We start from the raw sequence: 8,256 nt of genomic DNA, 5'->3' as shown, positions 1-8,256 counted from the left end.
TTAATGACCTTAAAATCGAGAGATCATGTCTCATTGATCTTCTCTCATCGAAAATATTTACCTTTCCATTAGTACTTCAACATCTCATTTGATGTCTTTGTGCTTAATTAATTATGATCGTGTGCAGTGTGCTATCAAAAGTCTATTTCTTAAGATTTGAGCTCCATCTGTATTACAAAAAATAACATTATTTTTAACTTTTAAAAATTGAAATTCATCTTTTCATGCATATATATATATATATATATATATATATATATGTAAATACATAATAATTGAATGATTGTTATGTAAATCTTCCAACTAAAGAAAGCAACGTTCCAATTTTGCTGATTCCCTACCACTAATATTTTGTAGCGTGCGACACTATTGACTTTCGAGTCGTTGGCCGATATGCTAAAAAATCTAAAAAATAATAAAAACGAATTATAAATAAATGAAATTGCAATTCAATTATATATTTTATATTTTCTTTTAAAATCTAAAAAATAATTAAAACGAATTATAGATAAATGAAATTGCAATTCAATTATATATTTTATATTTGCTTTTTTTTTGTCCGTTAATTCAAGTTATCGGCCGGAGGAAATTTTAAAATAAAATTGAAAAAATAGATAAATCGAACACGAGCCGAACACGAACACAAATATATAAATCGAGCAGAACACGAATACACTGTTCACGAGCCGGTTTTGAACACGAGCCGATTTCAAACACAAGTAATTTTGAACGAGCCGAACACGAGCCTAGCCTGAGCTCGGCTCGTTTACAACCCTAATTACGAATATACCTGATTGTTTAAATTTACAAAATAAAATACAGTGAAATTTTATCAAATGTAAAATCGTAAGAATTACAGGTGTAAAATAAATGAAATGTAAACTTTTTAATATTTTGCATATTTAATAAAAACTAATTAAATCGAACACAAAATATAAATGTAAGGGGTTTGAAACGTGATAAAATGCACATCTTAAGATGGTAAATACTAAGGTGTGTTTGGGGCAGTTTATTGCTGCGGTCACATTTTAAAAACACTGTTGGTTGTGTTTTGATCTTGCGTCGCCGGGGATTATCTTAGTAATCTGATCAACTGTTCGATTGAACGTAGCCGCAGGATCAACCCCGTGACCAGCGTTCTTGTAAGGATGGTCTAAGAATGTATTTTAGAAGGGCACGTTATTGAATAAGCAAATTCATGAAAAAATAGAAATAAAATTATTATATATATGAGGATTATGTTAGTCTACGAGATAAACAAGCAATCCTTCTGACCAATAGCAGAACAGAAAAAGAAATTTCAGTACATCCCTCCTTTTGATTCTTTGATGAAATTTTGTCGATTATGTATTGGCCAATAATTGAGAAGTGGGGCCAATGGCTACAACGTGACAGCCCCACGTCAGCAGTATCTACCACACGCTATTCGAGATTTAAGGATATTCTCTCTCTCCCTCCTCGTCACGTGGCCACTTGCTATTTCCCGATGCCGTGATCTTCACTTATCCCCCCTCTTCCTCGCTTCCTGTTTGGGACAGTTTATTTGATGCAACGACGCTTTTAAAACGTTAAAAATAGTATTTTCATCATATATCTATTTAGATGCGGTGACAGCTGACCGACAGCGGGCTGACTTTTCAAAAAAAAATAAAAATTTTCTAATATCCACCACACTTAACTTATCAGCAGATTATTTTTAATCAGTCTATCAACAAATTATTCAATAAGTTGCAGCTGCCTCAAATATTTCCAAAGATTTGTAGAATTAAAGAGAAAGTAAAACCGAGAAAAATTAATCTCTTATTTGATTTATTGATTAAGTATGTAAATCCAATAAATGTTTTTTAAGTTTCAATTATAAATTGATTGAACATGATTAATCTTTTATTTGCTTGTGTTCCTGCTTATTTTAGCTGGAAATAAAAAAAAAATTATATATATATATATATAATAATGTAGTATATATATTTATATTTAAGTTAAATCATCAAAGCTTTGGTGGTCTGTGTGGCTTTGAGTTTTTAATGCTTAGCAATCAATGATATGTATGTATGTATATTAGTTTAAATGATATGCTTAGCAATCCAATATCTTACATCTATTTTCTAATTAGTTTAAAGTTGTCAATTTCGAGTCGAACATGAACATGAATATGTAAATCAAGCTGAACACGAACACACGGTTCATGAATGGTTCCAAAAGCGAGCCAATTTTGAACATAATTAATTTCGAACGAATCCGACACAATCCAAGCCCACTGTCGCTCATGCTCATCTCTTTTACAACCCTATTTATTGCCAATAAACCAATAGAAATGGTCAATTAGCATATTAAATTATCTATACATGAAAAGGTGCATTTCACCTTTTAGAAAATTAAAGTTGTGATATTTTTGATGTGATATGAAAGATTTAAGAGGTATAAATTTTAAAAAAAAATTAAATTTGGGTATCGGATATGTACATACATAATAATTAAATAGTAAATATATAAATACCCCTCTTTTATTTTATAAGTGCTCGAATACCTAACAAATTAGTTGAAAATAACATAAACATGTCCAAGGTGTTGGGCTCAAGAGCTGACATTGCCTGAAAGGAATAAATATGCATAAATAATATAAAATAAGAAGTTCTATGCCTGACATTTTTCTCAAATGATCCAACTTAAATTATTTTTTATATGCTTGTTTTGCTTTAGGATGTGGTTTGAAGAGTCAGAGAATATGTTGTCTAGAAAAGATTGAGCTCAAGAAAATTAGGTTTTTCAAAACATAAGAGTATCATATGTAGGATTCAATGGAAAGAGACATATCTCCATCACTTAGCAATCAATGATATGTATGTATGTATATAGTTTAAATCTTGTTTGAAATAAATTGTTTGTTTTAGTACCAAGGAAATATTGTTAAGAATAAACAACTTCAAAATTAGTTAACTATTATATATATATATATGTGTGTGTGTTTGAATAAAATTAATTGTTTAATTTTTAGTGCTATTGTTCATAATAAGGAAGATTTACATACATATCACTTAATCTTTTTTATTTACATATTTAACGCCTAAACTTTAGTTTTTACAGAAATATCACCTTACTTAAACACAACCAAACTATTAAAATAAACTAAGACGTATAAGCCAACTCCTTTATCAATAAATGTAACTAATGCAACGCAAGAAGTGTTGTGCAAAAGAACGTGGAAAACAAAATTACACGACAAATAATTCAATCGAACATGATGTAATTTACATGGTTTGATGTGAATCCGCTTACATCCATTTGAAGAGGTTATTCCACTATCAACAGGTAGGGAAAAAGAAAAAAAGGCGATCGAAAAAAATTGCAACTCCGCACACAAAAGTTAGCCCTAATCACTTCTATAAAAAAGAGAGAATTAGAGCATACTAAGAAAATGACCTATTACCCAATTTTATAAATAAGTTTCTAATGCAATAATCTCTATCTCATCTCTCACTTCTTGATAAGTAGAAGATAACTAAAGTGAGCTCCAACTCTAAAATGGATGCACTAAGATGATTGCCTACGTTCCCCTTTCCCGAAGGAAATAAGCATCACGTAGTTCTTCGAAATGCACGAATAAACAATCAACCATGAGCTTCGATGTTTACGAAACTTCTATAATAGATGGACTTCTAGATTGGTAGTACTTTTGTGTGCATGTTCTTTAGATTATCCTTTATATCATCTTCCTCAACATAATATTACAATCATCAAACAAATCTTGAACAAGTGGTACCTTACATCAATGTGTTTGGTACAAGCACAATGAACTAGATTCATGGCTAAGAAAACATATTCTGACTATGATTAAATATTTTTTGAGACTCTTGATCAACTTCCAAGTCATCCCACAGGCCTTACATCCACATAATATCCTTTATTGTCTTCCTGAATAATATGCACTTAACCTTTGTAGTAGAAAAAAAAACATTAGACTAAAAAATTGATCTTCAATTGAATAAAACTCATGCCAATGTGAAGAAATAGTCAAGTCATAGACCCACGTCTATACACATCACCTACATAGTCTAACTCAATGGAGCTTACGCACAAATCAACAATAGATGACTGTCTCGCAAACACCAAACTGACATCAACTGTACCCTTCAGATACCTCAAAATTCTATTTATATCCTACGAATGACACCATCCAAGAGCATGCATAAACTTGCTCATAATACTGACCACATGTGCAATATCTGGTATAGGATAAATCATGACATACTTTAAACCGCCCAATACTTTAGCATAAGAAACTGATTATATATCTTTTCTTTCTTGATCATATTTAGGAGACTAATTTGAACTCAACCAAAGTGAAATGCAATGGATTGGCTTACAACACTGCTCAAGCTATTATCCTCAAACCTTTTTAAACACCTTCCAAACATATGATCTTTATGAGAGACAAAACTTGTCACTTGTCTTGTCCATGAGAATCTTTATGTTAAGAATTCTTCAATTTTCAGCAAACTCATTCATCTCAAAATATTTAAACAATTATTTCTTCATCCTATCCACGCCAGTCTAGTTAACATATGTAATCAACACGCCTTCAATATATTGAAGTAAATAGATGAACTCACAATTGACCAACTTCTTAAAATAACCATAATGATCGTATTGACTTCTTATGGGCTTTTATCCCATCCTGAAATAGTCAAACTTCTCATAACACAACCACGATGACTTCTTCAATATATATAAAGACTTTTTCGCGAGGCTCCATATTTAGACGACTGCAACACACACACACACACAGATATATGTATGTATATACATATATATAGATATATGCATGTATATAGATGTATATACAGATATATAGATTCTGTATGTATATACAGATGTATGGATATATGTATGTATATATATATATATCATCTTATAATTTCTCATGTAGGATTATAATCATTACGTCAAGCTGCTCTAAAATCTCACTGTACTGTACTACAAGTGTCAAAAGAACAAAATTTGAGAGATGCTTAACCATTAAAGAAAAAAATCATATCATTGTCAATCTATTCTCATTGTATAAAATATTTTGCCACTAACCTTGTCTTATACCACACATCAACTCCATGAGATCATCCTTTCTTTTCATATACACATTTGCATCTAATGACTTTCCTTCCTTGAGGAAGCTTGACCATCCTTTAGATAGTATTCTTTCAAAGTGACTCCATCTCTGCATCCATTATCTTTCTTCAAAGATCACTATCTAAGCTCCCGAAGCATCCTTGAGTGACAAGAAATTTTAGTTATCGTGGATAAACATTAATATGTAATGTGATCCTTTAACCAAGCTAGTTTTGGGATATTCTAACACTTGCTCATACTTCAAGTAATAAATTACTAGGGAGGGGCCTCATCATCAACCTCTTCTTCCATTTACACTTGAGCACTGTCAATAAATACTTTCTGATAATTAGATTAGGTACCTGAGTAGAAGTGAATGCATTTTGTGAAATAAATAGAGTTGCATTAAACTTTAACTTTATATGTGATCCCAATAGAACTCTCCTCTTAGTTCGAGTCAATCAACTTCAATATGCTCATCTCATTAACTATAACATACTCTGATAATGACAACCTTTCTCTCTGCTCAATTAACTATAACTATAAATGCACTCCTAAAGCCAATGATGATTGCCTTCTTGCTTATGATTCTAGTTTGTCATTCTACACATGATAGTAAGATAGACACTAAAATACTCTCATGTACTCATAATCTCTAGCATGATGCCTCGACAATATCTCCTTTGGGGACTTCTTTCTAATAACTGCAGAAGGCAAAAGGTTCACCAAGCGGCAAGCATAGTCTATGGCTTCTACCCATCTGATTCTATCCAACTTAATGTTAGACAATCACATTGAACTTTCTCTACTGAAGTTTGATTCACGCTCTTTACCATTCCATTTCGCTACTCGAATAACGATGGTATCTCTATTACAACTCTTTAGCACTCTGTAAGAATTCAGTCGATGTGTATTCACCCGCATTGTCAGATTTGATATATCAAATCTTTTTATCACTCTAAGTCTCAATCAACTTTTTCGAAGTTATGAAAATCTTTAATATCTCGCTCTTGTGCTTCATGATGCACTCACAAACATTGCTGAAGTAATCATCTATAAACTAGATAAATTATCTCCATCCACAAACTAATATTATCTTCATCAGGCCTCATAGATCTGTGTGAACAAACTCTATAAAACTCTTTGTAGTGTGGATGACATTACAAAAAAGACACATTTGTCTTCTTACCAAACACGTAATATTTCACAGAAATCAAGTTTACAAGTGCTCACTCCTCTGGTCAATCTTTGTTTCATTAAAGTCTAAAGTGAAACCTCTTCAGCATGAGCTAGCCACACATACTACAATATAGCGACATCATAAAAATCATCTGCAACAACAGCTGTTCCAGTCACTCTAACATCCTGAAGATAGTAAATACTTTTATGCTAGACTCTACTCTTCATTATCGTACTCTTTTTCTCTCTAACCTCTCCGTTCTATTCCTTGGGTGTGAAATTGACTAGGATAAAGTGATTTTTACCTTAAAACAATCAATCAGACTCCTTGGAAAAGTACAACAGACGAGGGAAAATATTTGCTGTTTATTTTATTTTCCTACCGTAAACTTATTTAGAATTATAACTAATACTGATCCTGAAGTCCGTCTCCTTGACTTCCTCGCTGTCTCCATCATTGATTAATCTAAAATGCCAATTAGTTAAATCCGACAAATTTTGGGTGCGCAAAAGTTCAAAGAATCACATCACATTGGCTGTCAATGTGGCACAGCAAACCAAACCTTTATTTTCTTAATCCCGACGGCCGAATTTTATATTTCCCCCGGTTCTACAGTATTATTACAGATAATTTAAACTAATAATACTATGAGACCGTGACAACCATTTATTATGTTGCTATCAATTATATAAATGAAAAATATATTTTTTAAAATAATTATATGGCATTAATTTTGTTACAAGTTTTATCTACACAAATGACAATCATCCTACTAACTTAATAAATAGTAATAATTAATATTTTCTTATGTAATTTAAACAATTTAATAATTTTGTCTCCTCTGAATTTTTTTTTATCCACTACGTAAAAAAATAAATATTTTATAATTTTGCTGTTCCAGAGTTGTGGCTGAATTAATTGCTGTGGTTGGAAGGTGTTGAGAAATTTGGAGGAAAAAAAATTAGGATCGACACAAATCCAGAAGAACATACAGAGATTTATGAGGTTCGATAAAGATGCTTACATTCACGGGCTGTAGAAGATTTTATTACTTCGAGGAATACACCCGTCGATCGCCTAAAAGATTACAAGGAAAAATTTCTCTCTCTCCTCTCTCCTCTCCTTCTCTCTCTCTCTACCCGAGAGCTTCAAACTGAAGCGCACCAGAAGAAGAATCTGAAAAGCTACCAAAGCTGAAGAGAGATGTCTGGGAAACCAAATCCCGAGGAACACAATGAGATTTAACTAGGTTCGACAAAGAAGCCTACGTCCTCGGGAGTAGAGCGGCGACTTTTCCACTAATCCAGAAAAAGAGTACATGATACATAATCTAATTAACCTAGGGTTACAAACAGACATATTTATAACCCTAGAAAGAGCAGAAAAAGAAACATTGAGTACAATATGTAATTACCAAATTACCCATGTACTGCACCCACAACCCACATAAGGAAACTCTACTGATTTGGATTGAATCTTTCGCTCCGCTCCAGCATCTCTCTCTTATATGGCATATGAGTCATACCTAAAAAACACATCTCTTGTAAAATTACTTATTCTCTATTATTTGTTTTTGTGATAAAAGTAAATTACATGATAAATAATAGAAAATCATTTGATATAAAAAAATAAAATAAAGTCTTACAAACTTAAAATAATTTAGATTTAATTTATTTTTTTTTATTTTTATATATTTGAATATATTTTATATTAATATTTTCAAAATAATTTTGCTTATGAGTTAATGAAGTGTGAAGACCTTGATTTTTGTTAGTGTTAAAAGTACATTTGCATGTAAAAATATACTTCTTCGCATTTTAAGTCTAAATAGCGTGATATAAAAAAAATGGATGGTATAAATATAGAAAAACAAAATTTATGTATTAAATAGGTTAAAACATAAGAATTGGCTAGGATGTATGCAAATGCCCCCCAAAGTGCGGAAAAAATTTGAGTACTTAAGACGTACCCAA

Source organism: Phalaenopsis equestris, unplaced genomic scaffold (genome assembly GCF_001263595.1).
Source record: "Phalaenopsis equestris unplaced genomic scaffold, ASM126359v1 Scaffold000025, whole genome shotgun sequence".
Classification (NCBI taxonomy): Eukaryota; Viridiplantae; Streptophyta; class Magnoliopsida; order Asparagales; family Orchidaceae; genus Phalaenopsis; species Phalaenopsis equestris.
Note: the sequence above shows the minus strand (reverse complement) of the source record.